This window comes from Petaurus breviceps, unplaced genomic scaffold (assembly GCF_028583685.1).
Source record: "Petaurus breviceps papuanus isolate PSGF00001 unplaced genomic scaffold, PetGlider_PUasm1.0 90594, whole genome shotgun sequence".
Taxonomy (NCBI): domain Eukaryota; kingdom Metazoa; phylum Chordata; class Mammalia; order Diprotodontia; family Petauridae; genus Petaurus; species Petaurus breviceps.
In genome coordinates this window covers 6,458,201-6,474,415 of record NW_027187281.1, presented here as the reverse complement: position 1 = coordinate 6,474,415, position 16,215 = coordinate 6,458,201, and the positions used below count along the sequence as shown (strand labels likewise).

The 16,215-nt window shown below is 37.8% G+C and overlaps 1 protein-coding gene across 6 annotated transcripts in view; it reads right to left on the bottom strand.

The window, feature by feature from the left end:
* LCP1 (lymphocyte cytosolic protein 1) overlaps positions 1–16,215 on the bottom strand; it is a 118,110-nt gene that overhangs the window by 75,010 nt on the left and 26,885 nt on the right. For 2 of the 6 annotated variants that reach the window (XM_069063700.1, XM_069063699.1), the window contains exon 2: positions 4,054–4,150. The exons of the other annotated variants lie outside the window; for them this stretch is intronic. The gene's annotated coding sequence lies outside the window, so the exon portion shown is untranslated. The remainder of the gene's footprint in view (positions 1–4,053; positions 4,151–16,215) is intronic. 6 annotated transcript variants of the gene reach the window in all.

Here is a 16,215-nt window from a genome sequence, read left to right as displayed (position 1 = left end):
ATTTTTACTCCACTTCTCTTATCTGCTTCTTAAGGTCCTCTATGGCCTGTAACCAGCTTGTACTTTTCTTGGAAGCTTTTGGTGCAGGAGTTCTGACTTTACTGTCTTCCTCCTGATCCATGCTTTGATCCTTTTTATCCTCAAAATACGAGTCTAATGTTGGATTGCTCTGCTTGGTTTGCTTCCTTTGCTTGCTCATGTTGCCACTCAATTACTTCACTTTTGAGCTTTTTGCCACATTAGAACTCTGCTTCCAGAGAGGGGAGCTTTGTCCCAAGTCACTGGGGTTTTTGCAGCTGCTGGAACTATTAGTTGGCTGCCCTCTCTGAAGCCTCCACAGACTCTGGCTCACTGGTCATGCACCCCAGGACCTCCACCCTACACAGCAATCCTTACCCAAGCAGGTTAAAGCAAGAGTGATTATCTCTGAGACTGGTTGCTTGGTCCCCCTACAATCTGCAGGTCAGGAGATCTGAAGCAGCCACTCAGCGGTTGGTGCATGGCCATGGCACCTCAGCCACTTCTCCCTCTGGGGCCAGAGGTCAAACCGCACTACCGGACCCCCTGTTCCCAATGTCCACTGACCTCTCACTTTGTCTTTGGAATTTATGGGTTGATAATTCTGCCAACAGCCACAGATGCTGGTGATCCACTCTCCCAACGTCCCTCCAGCTGGGGCTGGTGGTGGCCACTCTGAGGCTAATACCACAGGGCTGGGCTCTGCTCCCAGAGTGCTGTGCTGGCCCCTTCCTGCTTGCCTGCCAGGCTGTCTTCAGCAGGAGGTTAGCTTCTCTCTGTCACTTTGTGGGTTCTGTAACTCTAAAATTTGTTTAGGGTAATTTTTTACATGTATTGGAGGAGATAGAAGTGGGAGCCATGTGGAAGTTCTGTTTCTACTCCGCCATCTTGGCTTCGCCCCCCCCCCCCCTCCCCCCCCCGCACCCTCCCCTGGTATTTTTAACACATTGTTGATCATCCTTTTCCTTTATGGTTCCTCTTTTCTTTTCCTTGGCATTCATGATAGCTTGCTCTTTCCTAGTACTCCTCCTGCCTACATCCATTTTGTCAAATCTTCTTTGATAGATCACCATTTATCTCCTGTCCCCAAAGCATGAATAGTTCTGCCCTTTCCCCTCTTTCCTTTCCTCTCTCCCTTGACCTCATCTGCTCCCAGGAGTTCAATTATCTTTATAGAGATGATTTCCAAGCCTATACACCCTATTCTAATATCTATCCTTAATTATAGATCTGCATCCCCTCATTGGCCCCTAAACACCTCTACTTGTTCATCTTGAATATATCTAAAATAAAATTCATTATTTTATATCCTTTCCCCACAACCCCACAAAACCCTTACAAATCCTTCAAATTAACCTACTGATACTGAAGGTCAGTACCATTCTTAAAGCCATTCTGATTCACAACCTCACTCATCCCTGACTCTTCCTACTCTTTCACTCCCCATTTCCAGTCATTTGCCAAGTCCTTTCAAGTCTCCTTCCACATCCACTAGATCAGTCCCCTTCTCTTGTTTCACGCAGCTACTACTACTCTAGGTCTTCAGGTTCTCATCATGTTTTACCCATTACAGCCTCTTCATTGATCTCCCTCCCTCAAGGCTTCCCTTCTTCAGACCATCCTCCATACTACTGCCTAAGACCCAGATTTGACAACATCACTCGCCTTTTTCAAAAACCTTTCATGGCTCTCCATTATCTCTAAGATAAATACAAACTCTTTAACCTAGAGTTCCCTTTAATCCAGGTTCAACTTACCTTTCCAATCTTATTTCAAATTACTCTACATTCTGGCCAAACTGGGCAAGTAACTGTTTCCTGGATGCAACATTCCATCTCTGATTTCTTTGCATATAAACTGTCTCCCATTTCTGGAGTTCTTGCCCTCTTTATCTCCACCTTTCAGAATTTTTCTCTTCTTTCAAGGTTCACTTCAAGAGTTGTCTCCTTACTGAAGAGTGCCCTTATTCCCCCAGTTGCTAGTTCTCTCTGAACCTGTGATTTACATTGGTATGGTCACTTCTGGTGAAGGTCAGTGACTGTTTTCAAACTTAGGCTTGGAGAGAGGCCTGGGGCACCTGACGTTTGACTTGTCCAGGATCTCATAGCTGATACGTTTCAGAGGCAGAACATGAAACAAGGTCTCCTTAAGCTCCTTCCCTGCCCAAAGTTACTTTGTATAATATTCCTAAAACCATAGATTTAGAGCTGAAAAGAAGCATAGAGGTCTTCAGGTCTGACCTCATCATTTTATAGATGAGAAAACTGAGAACTAGAGAGATAGAGTGACTTTCCAAGGTCATAAAGCTAGTAAGTAACAAGAGATGGGGTTCAGGTTCCCTGACTCCAAATCCAGCATCCTTTTAAAATGGACTATGTACATTTGTGTACTATGTACTTATATTGTACTATTCTCCCTCAGCTATTTACATGTTGTATTCCTTTTGTTTTTGTGTCCTCTAGCACTCAGCATAGTGCCTTATACATAGTAGGTATTTACTAAATGTTTATTTAATTGAATCCTATTAGGATCATTGATGACAAACATAAAGTTCAAAGAAATTATAGTCCACAGTGGAATAGATGTTTTCCAATTATACCTATCTATCTATCTATATATAGATAGATAGATAGATAGATAGATAGATAGATAGACAGATAGATAGACAGATAGATAGATATACACCTACACACACACACACATATATTGGTATTGTGTAGTGACTCAGTATTAAAGTCAGGAAGCCCTGGATTCAAGTCCTGCTTCTGGCACATACTTTGTGACTATGGATAAATCATTTCTTAGTGCCCCCATGAAATTTTCTAAGATTATTTGCATTTGTGGAGAGAATTTCCACACTAGAAGTTTCTTATACCAATGAAATCACAAGTCTAGTCTCTTCTACCTTCTAATCCATTCTACAAATCACCCCCTGATTATTCTTCCCAAAACACAGCTGGATCCCCACAACATACATGTGTGTTGTTGTTGTTGTTCAGGCATTTTAGTTGTGTCTGACCCTTCATGACCCCATTTTGGATTTTCTTGCCAAGATACTGGAGTGGTTTTCCATTTTTTTGTCCAGTTCATTTTACAGATGAGAAACCAAGGCAAATGGGGGTAAGTGACTTGCTCGGGGTCACAGAGCTTGTAAGTGTCTGAGGCCAGATTTGAACTCAGGAAGATGAGTTTTCCTGGCTTCAGGTCTGGTACTCTATCCACTGAGCCCCCTAGATATAGATAGATAGATAGATAGATAGATAGATAGATAGATAGATAGATAGATAGATAGATGATAGATGATAAAGAGATATGCATGTGTATATGTAAATATATAAGCTTTTTAAAGCACAGTGTGTGTGTCTGTGTGTGTGTGTACATAGATACATCTTAAGTATGTAAGGAGGCCTCCCCAGTGACAGCAATATTTAGTGATTTCTCTCTTCCCTGAACTCAGGCTACTTGTTTTCCCCACCTATCACATGGCAGTTAATAATCCTAGGACATCTTTTGTATTGTTATATCCCTCTTTACAACCCTTTGCACCAATGTGGTCTTTAACACAAAGGTGACTGAAAAGAATGTATGTAAAAACCATTAAATGCCAACTGTGTACAAGGTATCCAACAAAGAATCTGGAACTTCAGAACTGCCTCTGTTTTTTTTAAACTTGGACTTTGTTATTTGACTGTTCTGTTATTTCAATTTCCCTCTGTCTATTCATTGTCTTTTAAGAGCAAAGGCCATAACTGAGGCTCCTTTGCATTCTCCCACATCACACTGAGGGAAAACCACTTGCAGTGCTTCAGTGAATGAGTTGGTTGAGTTTTTAAACACTGAAACATTTTCATAAGTCATAAGTGAAATAAGAATTTAAAATAAAATCAGAAGGTAAAAACTGTCTTTAAAAGTTCTTAAACACACTTCAAAATCACTCACTGCACATAACTGGGATATGTGGAGAATCTATATACACAGCTTAAATAATCTTGATGGTACAGAAAATGATTTTATAGCCATTTAAGTTGATCTTACTTAATCTTTCAGAACCTCTGGCCACTCGTTAAGCCTATAATTTGTTGAGCAGTTGTTGGTCTTCATTGGTAAAGGGAGTTTCCTCACTGGAAGTTACCTACACAAAGGAAATAACAGATCCCATTTAAAACAAACAAAAGCCCCCACAAGAACCTCACTTTACTCCCTGGTTCTGCCAATGATATGAGACAAATTAGAGTAGTCTATTACTGAAGTCATAAATTAAAGGAAACTGCCAACATGTGAAAGTGTTTCATTTAACAAATTAAAATGATATCTAGATAACTTTCCTTATCATCCAGAAGCAGAATGGAGTTTACTGTTAAAGACAGAATGATTTGAGAACTAGCAAAGGTCCTCATCATTCTACAAGGCAGAATCAGCCTCAGCACTCAGATTTTAGCAGTACTCTCTGTCCCTCTGATTAGACACTAATTTGAGCTGCACTATTTCTGGACTTCTTTATCATGTTTCTACTCTTCTGTAAGCTCCTTGAGGACAAGAACTGTCTTTGCTTTTATTTTTATTAGTATCCCTAGTGCTTAGTACAGTGCCTAGCACATAGTCGGTCATTAATAAATATTTATTGACTATTAACTATTAAATCAGGTATGGAATGAAATTAACATTGCTTTCAACGCTCTTCTGGAAATGTAATATTGATTCAAGATTTTTGTGCTGCTTGGACCATTTCATGAAGGTGCCTGTCACCAAGAGAAATAATAACAATATCAATAATAATAATTAGCATTTGTATGATGTTTTAAGATTTGCAAAGCATTTTATATACATCATCTCATTTGATCTGCACAACGACCCTGTGAGACAGGTGCAATTGTTATTCCCATTTTATAGAGGAAAAAACTAAGGCTGAGAGCATTTTAAGTGACAGCCCAGTGTTATAGAGCTAGCAACCGAAACAGGATTTGAATTCAGGTCTTTCTCTAGTCCAAGCCCGGTGCTCTATCCATCATGCTACCTAGCTACCAGCAATACTAAGAATAAAAAGGAAAACAAGTCTAAAGAAAGCAAAAGTAATTTTAAAAATTGTGTTGCAGTAAAACAGAAAGTTAATATAAGAGGCTATGAAGGAAGGTAAAGAAATAGACCTGAGTGATGCCTGCTATGACGAGAATCCTGTCACTTGTCCTTCCTGTAAGAAAACTCAAACTGTTTGACAGGTAACCATTGAAGTTAAGTCTTTACTTTTACTATTCATCTGCAGTCTTGAAATAAAAAATGTTCTTTGATCAAGTTACCCATGAAGGGATTGGCCTAGATGATAGCAAATGCCCCATAAGTCCTTTTTTTTTGTTTTTTGCTTTTTGGAGGGAAGGCAGGGCAATTGAGGTTAAATGACTTGCCCAAGGTCACACAGCTAGTATTTTGTGTTAGGTGTCTGAGGCCAGATTTGAACTCAGGTCCTCCTGACTCCAGGCCTGTGCTCTATTCACTTCGCCACCTAGCTGCCCCTCCCATCACTTCTAAAAGTCTACAGTTCTACCTACCTATATTCTGGAACAAAATAATTTTCACTAAAGTTTTAATTTGGCAAGGCCAGCTCCATTGACCTTATTTTATGCATCTTTATCTATATGTGGGAGAAGATGAGGCACAGTACTGTGAAAAGAGCACTGGATTGGGAGCCAGAGGACCTGTATTTAAAACCTAGCTTTGCTATACTTTATCCTTGGGTGTGACCCTGGGTAGGTCACTTTGCTTCTCTGGGTCTCATTTTCCTCACCTATAGAATGAATAGCTTGGACTAGGTCTAAAGTCTTGTCAAGCTCTAACCTTATAATTCTTTTATTCTATTGAATGCCTATGCCTATAGCTTTTGACTAACTATGAAGAGATCTTAAATAATTGAAAGGCAATGGAAGTTTTGAGGGATCTAAAATCAGTGTTTTGAGGGTAAATGATCTGGTGGCAGTACGTAGGATGGACTAGAAAAAGGGAGAGAACAAGGATGGAAATAACTGTTTAGAGGCAAATGCACCCCTCTAGAGAGATGGGAGATCCTTGAGTGTGAAACCTCTGCTGTAAGGTAAATAGTCATATACCCATCTCAAAGGACAGAAAATGGAATTTAAGTGTGATTTACCCAATTTCACATAGCTAATGTATTTTACCCTAGATTCAAACTCCAATTTCTTGCAGCTTCAAGTCCAGTGGTCTTTCTGACTGAGATTTGGAGCCTGAATGACTCAGAGAATGGCGACAGAAACCATTGTCAGAAACAGAACTGAGGAGAGAAAACCTGCTTCTCAAATATATTACATTCCAAAGGGGAACAACTACAGTCCTGTGTAAACACCGCATTAATCCACTAAGAGGAAGTTTTTGGTGTTTTCGAAATTCAGAAAAGAAAACAAAGCTTTCCCAAAACTTCCTCAGTGAAACTGTCCAGTGAAGAGGTTAGCATCTATGCAAGTTCTGTCAAGTTTCCCTGATATACTACATCTACAATATTTAATTTACTGGGAATAAATACATCATCAGAAGCACTGGGAGCTACCAGGAACACGGGAGCTCTCAATTGTTTTTGTTGTTGTTAAACTAACTCTGATACAAATTATTGCATGAGCCTAAACTAAACTCCTATCCTTCTGAGTGCCTCAGTTAGCTTTTATGCAAAATATATATTAAAGTGGTGAATAATATCCCTTTTTTTTAAGAATAGTTAAAAAAAAAACTCCTAGCAATCATTTTGCAAACTACAGAGATGTTAAGTAATCACTGCTCATTGAGTAACGTAAAAAGGTAAAAATGGAGCAAAGAAAGCAGTTGGAGAAAGGGATGTGGTCACACATCGATTAGAATAGGAACCAAATGAGCAGTCAGGAGAATTTCCATACTGAATGTACTATAACCCTGACAGTAGGATTGCCTAAATTTTAAATTTCCCCTGTAACAATCAATGTAAGCCCTATATTTTATTTTCTTAATCCTGTTCAAAATCCTGCTTTGATGCTTCATTGTAGAGTGGTGCTGACCCTAGATTCTCAAATGCTATGCCATTCAAGCCCTGGCAGGTTCTACCACTGTGTAAGAGCTTTGACCAAGGCTCCAGCAAAGGAACAAGTCAGCTTTCTGAGAATAAGACTAGCAATGGATGGAAAGTCTGTCCTAGTAGGCTGGTCACTTGGCAGGGAATATGTAGGCCACAGAAAAATACAAAATGGCTTCACGGCATGTGTGGCCCCCTTCAATTTCCACAGTGATGGTGACAGAGTGGCAGAAATGGGGACAGGAGTGGCTAAGAATCATAGTTTTTTGGGTATTTATAAATTCTCACTTTGCTGTTAGTACTCTAAATGTGAGATCTCCTCGAATGGGCATGCTACTTGACAGTTCTACCATAATCAAAACCAGAAGAAAGATAGAAATTGCAAAATGGTAGGATGGCTCCCAGAGTCACTTTGGAGAGGTAAACAAAGTGACAGGATTCACTTTATTATGCGTTCAAAGATGACAAGAAGTAGCCACTAAGGCCTCTCTGATTTCCTTCAAATCCCAGCTAGAAATCCTACCTTGGTTCTGATCCCCCTTAATTCTAGTGCCTTCCCTCTGTTGATTATTTCCAGTTTATCTTTTTATATAATTGTTTGCCTGTTGTCTCTCCCACTAGGCTGTGAGCTCCTTGAGAGCAAAGATTTTTACCTTTCCTTTTATCCCCAATGCTTAGCACAGTTCTTGGTATAGAGCAGGTGTTTAATAATTTAGATTGATGTTTGTTATTTATTCCTTTGATTTTTTTCAGAATTTCCATTTTGGTATTCAATTGAGTTTTTTTATGCTTTTCTAACTTTTTTTTTCAGTTGAATGCATAATTCATCGATAGATTCTCTCCTGTCAACTTTCACTATATCCCAAGAGTTGTTTTCTCATGATTATAATTTTCTTTGATGAAATAATAATTTCTATGATTTTTCTTTGACTCAGCAATTCTTTAGGATTAAGTTTTAATCACCTATTAAATTATAAATTCCTGAATATAATTTTATTCATTATAGTAAGTAAAGGATGTTTAATATTTTTGCTTGTCTATATTTGCTTTCTTAAATTTTTATGCCCAAAAAGATGGTCAAATTTTGTAAAGATATCATACATTGCTAAGAAATACACATGTCCCTTTCAGTTCCTATCCAGTAATTGTCAGAGATCTATCATTTCTAAGTTTTCAAAAATTCTGTTCAGGTCCTTATTTCTTGTTTATTACTTTTGTTAGATTTGCCAAGATCTGAAAGGAAGTACATTTGAGCTGCCAACTATTGTAGCTTTACTATTTTTCATTATAAAACATTTAACTTTTATGCATTTAGACATTCCAACCTATATATGTTAAATATTGATATTGTAATTGTTTTTTTGGTGCCTTTAAGCATTATGTAGTATCTTAGTTTACAATTCTTAATCAAGTCTACTTTTGCTGTTATCTTGCCTGAGATCATGATTACTACCTTTGCTATTTAAGTTCAGTTGAAATATAATAGATTTAGCTACAATCCTTTATTTCAGCTTTCTGTGAAACTTTGCTTCAAGAATGTTTCTTATAAACACTATATTTGTTGGATTCTGCTTTCTAATCTACTTTATTATGTTCTGTCATTTTTGGGGTGCATTCATCCCATTCACATTCATAGTTATGAACATTGTGTATTTTCCTCCATCCTAATCTCTTGTTTTTCTTCGCTTTTCTCTGCCCCATTCCCCTCTTTACAAAGAAGGGGGTGGTGAGACAGAAGTATTCTTAGTCCTAATGATATATGCTTGATGTAATGTTTCCATTCCACTGCCCTTCTGTTTCCTTCACCCAGAGGCCAATCACAGGTTCTTATGAGTTTTTTTCTTTCCTTTTAATCCCCTTCACAATCTAACTCAGAGCCTTTTTGACCACTCTCCCAGAATCATCCTTCCTCTTGTTCCTTGTCTCCCTCTCCCACTTCCTTTTGCCCTGTTGAGTTGAATTTATTTTTATACCAAAATTTGTGTGTTAGTGTGTATCTGTTTCTTAACCAGTTTAAATGAAAATGAGGCTGAAATAATGCCAACTCCTTTTACATCTTCCTCCAACTTTGTATAATAATTTTCTTGCACACCTTGATTCTGTAAAATAGTAAGTCCCCACCCCCCTTACTTTCCCTTTTCTCTCTATTGTATTCTTTCCTCTCCCCATTCATTCTTCTTTTAAGATCTTCATAGCATAGGAAAACTAATACTAGGCCCTCTGTCTTATTAACCCCTTCTATTACCCTTGATAATGGTTCTGAGGAGACTTTTTTTTCTCATCTCCCTATTCGAATGTAAATACTTCATCTTTGAGCAGTTCCTTCTAATAGTTCAAATATAGTTACCTTTTTAGGGCAGCTGGTTGTGTAGTGGATAGAATGCTGGGCCTGGCATCAGGAAGACATCTTCCTGAGTTCAAATCCAGCCTCAGACACTTACTAGCTGTGTGACCCTGGGCAAGTCACTTAATCCTGTTTGCCTTAGTTTCCTCATCTGTAAAATGAGCTGGAGAAAGAAATGGCAACCCACTCCTATATCTTTGCTAAGAAAACCCCAAATGGATTCACTAAGAATCAGACACAACTGAAATGAGCGAATAATAAATGTACCTTTCATTTTCCTTTCTATACAACTTTGGTCTTTTTGTTAGGAATACTTGAAAGTCCTCTATTTCATTAGAGATCTATTTTTTTTTCCTTCAAAGGCTTATTCGTAAGCATTTATCCTTTACCTTTTGGAATATTATATTCCAAACCCTCTTGTTTATTTGGTTTATGTCATGGTATATGTTCTAATTATGATTTCTCTTTCCCTGTGACTGCTTGGAAGTGGTTGTTTTTTTTTTCTTTGATCTGAAAGCTCTATATTTTGACCATGACCTTCCTGGGAGTTTCCAGTTGGGAGTTTCAGGCAATGATTCTTTCTGCTTTCATTTTGCTCTCTGTTTCTGATCAGTGTGAACAGTTTCATTTTCAATACATTCAATACATTTCATTCTTGCAATATGGTATTCAAGCTCTTCTTTGTTCACAGTTTTCAGGTAATCCAACAAATTTTAGCTTTTTTTTCCTTATACCGTTTTACAAGTCAATTGCTTTTTGATATGAAATGCTTTACATTTTCTTCTATTTTTTAGCTTTTGATTTAGTTTATTATTTCTTGGTGCCCCACGGAGTACTGTTTTGTACATTCTCATTTTCATTTTTTGTTACTTGGTTAAGGATTTGCTATTAATTTTCCTCCCAAATCTTTCCTCTAGAGCTCTAATTTGTTTTCTCTTTCTTTCCTCAAGAGCTCTCATTTAATTTATATCATTTTAAAAATTCTTGCTTCATTTATTCTAGAAATTCTAGTTGATCTTGTGGCCAAACTGTGTATTTGTTTGAGATTTTGCTTGCAGCTGGTATAGAGATATTATTTTCTTCAGAGTTTATGTCTTGGGTTACCTGGATTCATAATCTTTATTATCAATGGGTTTTTTTTCTTTATCTATTTTCCCAATGTTACTTCCTGAATAGTGATTTTGTATCAGGGTTAGGCTTTGTGTACTTACAGAAAGAATGTCTGGGCCTTGTCTAGCCTAATCTGCCATTGAGTATTGTGTTCTTTAAGAATTTCAAGGGCAGGTCAGGCCAGTAAACTGCAAACTTTCAGTACCTTATGTGGTCTAATTGAGGGCTTGGTCTGATTCCCAATCTGAATTTTGCAGGCTCTCAATCTTAGTTTTGATCTGGGAAATACAACCATTGGATTTTCCTTGGTTAGAGCTCCAGCATTTCATATCAAAATTCCAGCTCTGAAAGGCTCTTAAGGTTCAGAGCAACAGAACTGCTGATCTTTCTCACTTAAACTTTCTCTCCTGGTTACTTGGCTTCTGGGTCCATAGGTTGGAGCCATAGCCCTCCACTGAGGTCACAACAACAAAACTCTAAACTCATCCTGAGTCTACACACTCTACCCTAATACACAGCTGTAGTCTCCAGTCCTGCTTCAGGAAGAATAATAATTCTGCAGGTTTGTCCCTGCCCTAACTGCAGACTCATATCTGTCGACAGGATGGAAGGTTTCTTCTGGGGTCTTCCTGGTGGGTTCCTAGCGACAGGACGTCTCCTAATCTGTGCTGTAAGGCTTCACAACCCACATCCAGGATGACAGTTACAAAGCTATTCCTCATTCTTACTTCATGCCTGTGTATAGTTGTGCACATCAGCCTCATCTTCTGGACAGAAGGTTTTTATTTTGACCTTCCTAGCTGGACTTATCCCTGGTGCCCACAGGGTTCTGATTTTCCCTCTTTGCTGATTTGGGCTGGAAAATAGTTTCACTGTGATTTCTTTTTGGATTTCTGACCACCACTCCATCTGGTGTTCTCAATTTTGTTGCAGTAAGTGTAAGAGAGCACTGGGTCCTAATGCTGCCTTTTATTCTTTCACCTTTGCCGGCCCTCCTAACATTTTATAACAAGATTTTTCACCATCAAGGACAATACACTTGGCCTCCAATATCATATAAACAAAATAATTTATTTTATCTTTTGTAAAAAAAAATCTCTAGATGATTTATTATTACCATTATGATGATGCTTGGTTAAAAATTCATCCCCTGCGAATAGATGTGAAAGGTATATGACATGTTTCTCTTAATTTTTTAATGGTATGATCTTTAATAATCAGTTCATATATCAATTTTTAATTAATTATGGAATACTGTAAAAGATGTTGGTCTAAACATTATTTATTCTAGACTGTTTCCCAGCAGTGATTGCTAAAAAGAGAGCTCTTTCCTAGGTTCTGTTTTTTGAGATTATCGAACGCTATATGCTATGCAGTTCAATTATTTCTGATTCTTTCTTGTCTAGTCTGTTCCATTGATCTAGTTTTCTGGGTTTTTTTTTAACCAGTACCAAATGATTTTGAGGACTGCCACTTTAAAATACAGTTTCAAGTTTTAAAGTGCCAGTCTCCTGTCATTTCTACTTTGTGACCCTCTAGTCTATTTTTAAAAAATTAAACAAATCTAATTGATAAAATTACCTAGTCAGACAATGAATTCAACATTCTCTACCTTTGGTCTTCCACTTTGTGGTATAATGGAAAGAGTTTTAGAAGCATAAGACCTGTATTCAAATGCCACCTTTGATGAGGGCTATCTGTAAGTGCTCAGGCAAGTCACTGAAATCTCACTGAGTTTTGTTTTCTTCATCTGTAAAAATGAGAGCAGTTGAAGTAGAGGGTCTTTGAGGTTTCTTTTAGGTATAGCTCTATGATCCTAAGGACATATGTCTCATCATCATTTCTCTAGGAATAAAATTGGTCATTGCAACTGATTTGAGTTGATTGAGCCATATATTTTCAGGGAACTGTGTGGGAATTTTACAAGGGGATTATTTGGGACCTCATATGCTATTTATATATTTTTGTTTTCATTGTGGAGACAGCTGGTGGCACAAAGGATGGGGAGCTGGGCCTGGAATTTGGAAGACCTGAGTTCAAATCCAACCTCAAACACTTACCTGTGTCACCCTAGGCAAGTCATTTAACCTCTGTTCTCAAATTCTTCAACTGTAAAATGGGGATAATAATTTCACCTACCTTGCAATTTTGCTGTCAGGATCAAATGAGTTATTTGTAAAAAGCACTTAGCACAGTGACTAGCACATGACTATATACATGCTTACTGCCTTCCTTTTTCCTACTTCTATTCATGGACAAAAGGAATGGGGGGGAAATAGTACTCCTTGAAATAATATCATATAAATGGGGGAAACAACCACATGGAAACAAAACCCCCAGACAATAAAAACTTAGAGTTATCAGTACAATATTTTCTCACCAAAAATTTAAGTATTGCAACTGAGTTATTTAATACACAAACTGACAAAAAATAAGCATAACAGGGGCATCTGTGTATTTGATGATATCTTGATAAATACAAAAATTGTAAGAGCAAAACAATAGATATTTATTAAGTGCTTATTCTTATAAAAGTTGGGGATGCAAAGGAAAGCAAAAAATGTCCCTGTTCTCAAGGAGTTCACATTCTAATGGGGGAGACAGCATGAAAATAACTAGGTATATACAAGATGTACACAGAGTGGATGCAAGGCAACCTTAGAGGGGAAGGCACTCACAGCTGGAGGGACCAGGTTGGCCTACTGAAGAAAGCAGGATTTGAGCTGAGTCTGGAAGAAAGCCAAGGAAACTCGGTGATAGAAATGAGGGGACAGAGCATTCCTGATTTGGGAGACTTCCTGTACAAAGGCACAGAGAGGTGAGATGGAATATCTGTGTTGGAGGCTCTGCAAGTAGGCCAGGGTAACTGGATCACAGAGTGTGTGTAAGAGAGTAAGAAGACTGGAAAGGTAGGAACAAAACTAAGAATAAAAAAACACCATATTTTTCATTTTTTACCTGTTAGTACAATAAAAATACATTTTTTAAAAATCCATGTTTCCAAAATGTGGACAAAAATTAGCCATAGAATGTGTGACATCTAAAAGATTTTATGTATCTGCAGGACTATGCCCCAGTTTTTCTCAGGTAAAATGAGACAATTCAGGTCTTCCTGAATTTCCTTTCCTTAATTTTTTTTTCCTTTAGTTAAAATGTGATTCTATACCCTTTTCCACATATTTCAACAGATTCTTACATTTCCCATGAATCCCGGATTGAAAATCCTAAATAAGGAGGGATCTCATTTTGTGAGTTATAAATCTTATATTTTAAAATGTTTCACTTTATAAAGCAGAATTCCCCCAGAATTAACACAGATAATAAGAGGGGAAAATTAAGGCAATTAGATGCATAAATACAGTAACAGTAGAAAAACAAGCTCAGGTCTCCTCTATTCTGAAAACAGATAGACAAAAACCTTCTCTCATTCCCTTGGAATTTCCATCCCATCTCTCTCATTCGATGCACTGCCCAACTTGTCAAAAGAATGATCTGAACTTTTTATCTTCATTGCCTTAGCACCCATTAACTGTATAGCCCTTGAAGTCTTTTCTTCCACCTTTAATTCCTTTACCTCTTCATGAAACTACTCTTTCAAAAGTCACTAATGACCTCCTGCTGATCAAATCCTGTATCATTTTTTCAGTAGTCCTATTCCTTGAACTTTTTGCAACACTAGACAGATGACTGATGAATTGTTATTGTTCAGTTGTTCAATTGTGTCCAATTCTTTGTGACCCCATTTGGGGTTTTATTGGCAAAGATACTGGAATGGTTTGCCCTTTCCTTCTCCAGCTCATTTTACAGATGAGAAAACTGAGGCAAATAGGGGTTAAGTAACTTGCTCAGGGTGACACAGTTATTAAGAAAATGAAGTTGGATTTGAGCTTAGATCTTTTTGACTCCAGTCCTGGTGCTCTATTTACTGCACCACCTAACTAAGATAAATAGATATACAAAGATAGATAGATAGAAAGATGGAAAGATAAAGATAGAGATAGATGGAAGGGGAGATAGACAAATGATGACAGATTGAGGGATTGAGGGATAGACAGATGGACAGATAGATAGATAGATAGATAGATAGATATTGACAGATAGATATAGGCAGATAGACAGACAGGTCTTAATATGGGCCAGGCACTGTACTATGCTCTGTGGATACAAATAAAAGGTCCTACTTTCAAGGAACCTACATTCTAATAAAGTATGACAAACATAAAGGGAGTTGGAAGGGGAGGGAAACAGGACACCCACACAAGGCATTAGACATGGTTCACCATCCCAGAATTCTTGATACATATTCCTTCCTTAGCTTCCACAACACTATAATCTTCTAGTTCTCCTCCCACTTCTCTAACTACTCCTCTGAGACATAGTGTGATATAGCAGAAAGAAAACTGGACTTTGAATCAGAAACATCTGGTTTTGAATTCCACACCTGATACTTCTCCAGCCTCAAATTCTTCATCTGTAAGATGGGGATAATGATACTTGTACCACTTCCCTCACTGGGTTGCTGTGAGGATCCAATAATATAATGTATGTAAAGCACTTTGTCTTTTCCCTCTTTCTCCTTTGCTCACCCTTCTTCAACAGACAAGTCTCTAAAGCTCTGTCCTAAAACTTTTCCTCTTCCCTCTTCTCTCTTCCCTCCTCTTCCTTGGTGAACTCATCTACCCCCAAAGCTTCAATTTTCACATCTATGTAGAAGACTCCCAAATTTACATAATTAATTCAATCCAATTCAGCAAACATGAATTAAACATCTGTTATGTGCAACAAACTATAGTAGGTGTTGGAGATACAAAAACATACAACAGATCTCTCTATGGATCATCAACCCTATTATGAGTTCTCCTAAAAGTACAGTCAGACAGTGCCCCAGATTTGTATCACAAAATCTTTTGTAGGACACCTCGGTTGCCAGTGTTTTGGGTGATTGGTTTCAGAATACAAATATAGGGACATTATTCAATATTAAGAGGAACATGAGGGAAAACTGAAGTAAAATCAATGAAAATTTCCATTTTAGAAAGGATGGTACAGCATTACAAGAGAAGGCTAATTGCTTGTGGGTCGACAATCACTAGTAGAGGAAGAGCATTTTTGGCACAGGAACAGAAGTACAGTGAGAATGATGTCCTTCAGTTATATCAGCTTCAGAGCAACTGGCATGAGAAACCAGGAAAAAGGAAAATGGATTAGATGATGACCAGGAGTATCATGGGAGTCTTCTATAGAGAAACCTCTATCAATCAGAGTTTGACCTCTAGGAAAGTGGGACAAAAGCAAAAGGGACTAGATGAGGGCCAGGAATGTCATGGGAGGCTTCTATAGAATATCACCTGTCAATCAATTTATGCATTTTGTTCCCATCCAAATCCCCATTATATATAAAGAGACCTCTTTTTTATAATCGATTGATATCTTGTCATTTACAATGGGAACATAAAAACACACCATCATCTTCAACACTTTCAACTAAGTGTTTTAAAAAATGAGTCTTGGAAAAGGGTTGGGGGGGTAGTGATGGGATAGATGGCTAGATTAAGGAATCAGCTATTTGTGGCTAAGAAGGCAGGATGTATTTGATTCAAAACTACCTAGACTTTTAAAAGAAGGTAGTAGGCTCAATGATCATCAATTCTTGCAAAGAGTTTAAATTAAGAAGCTACCATTTTGCTTTCAACACCTA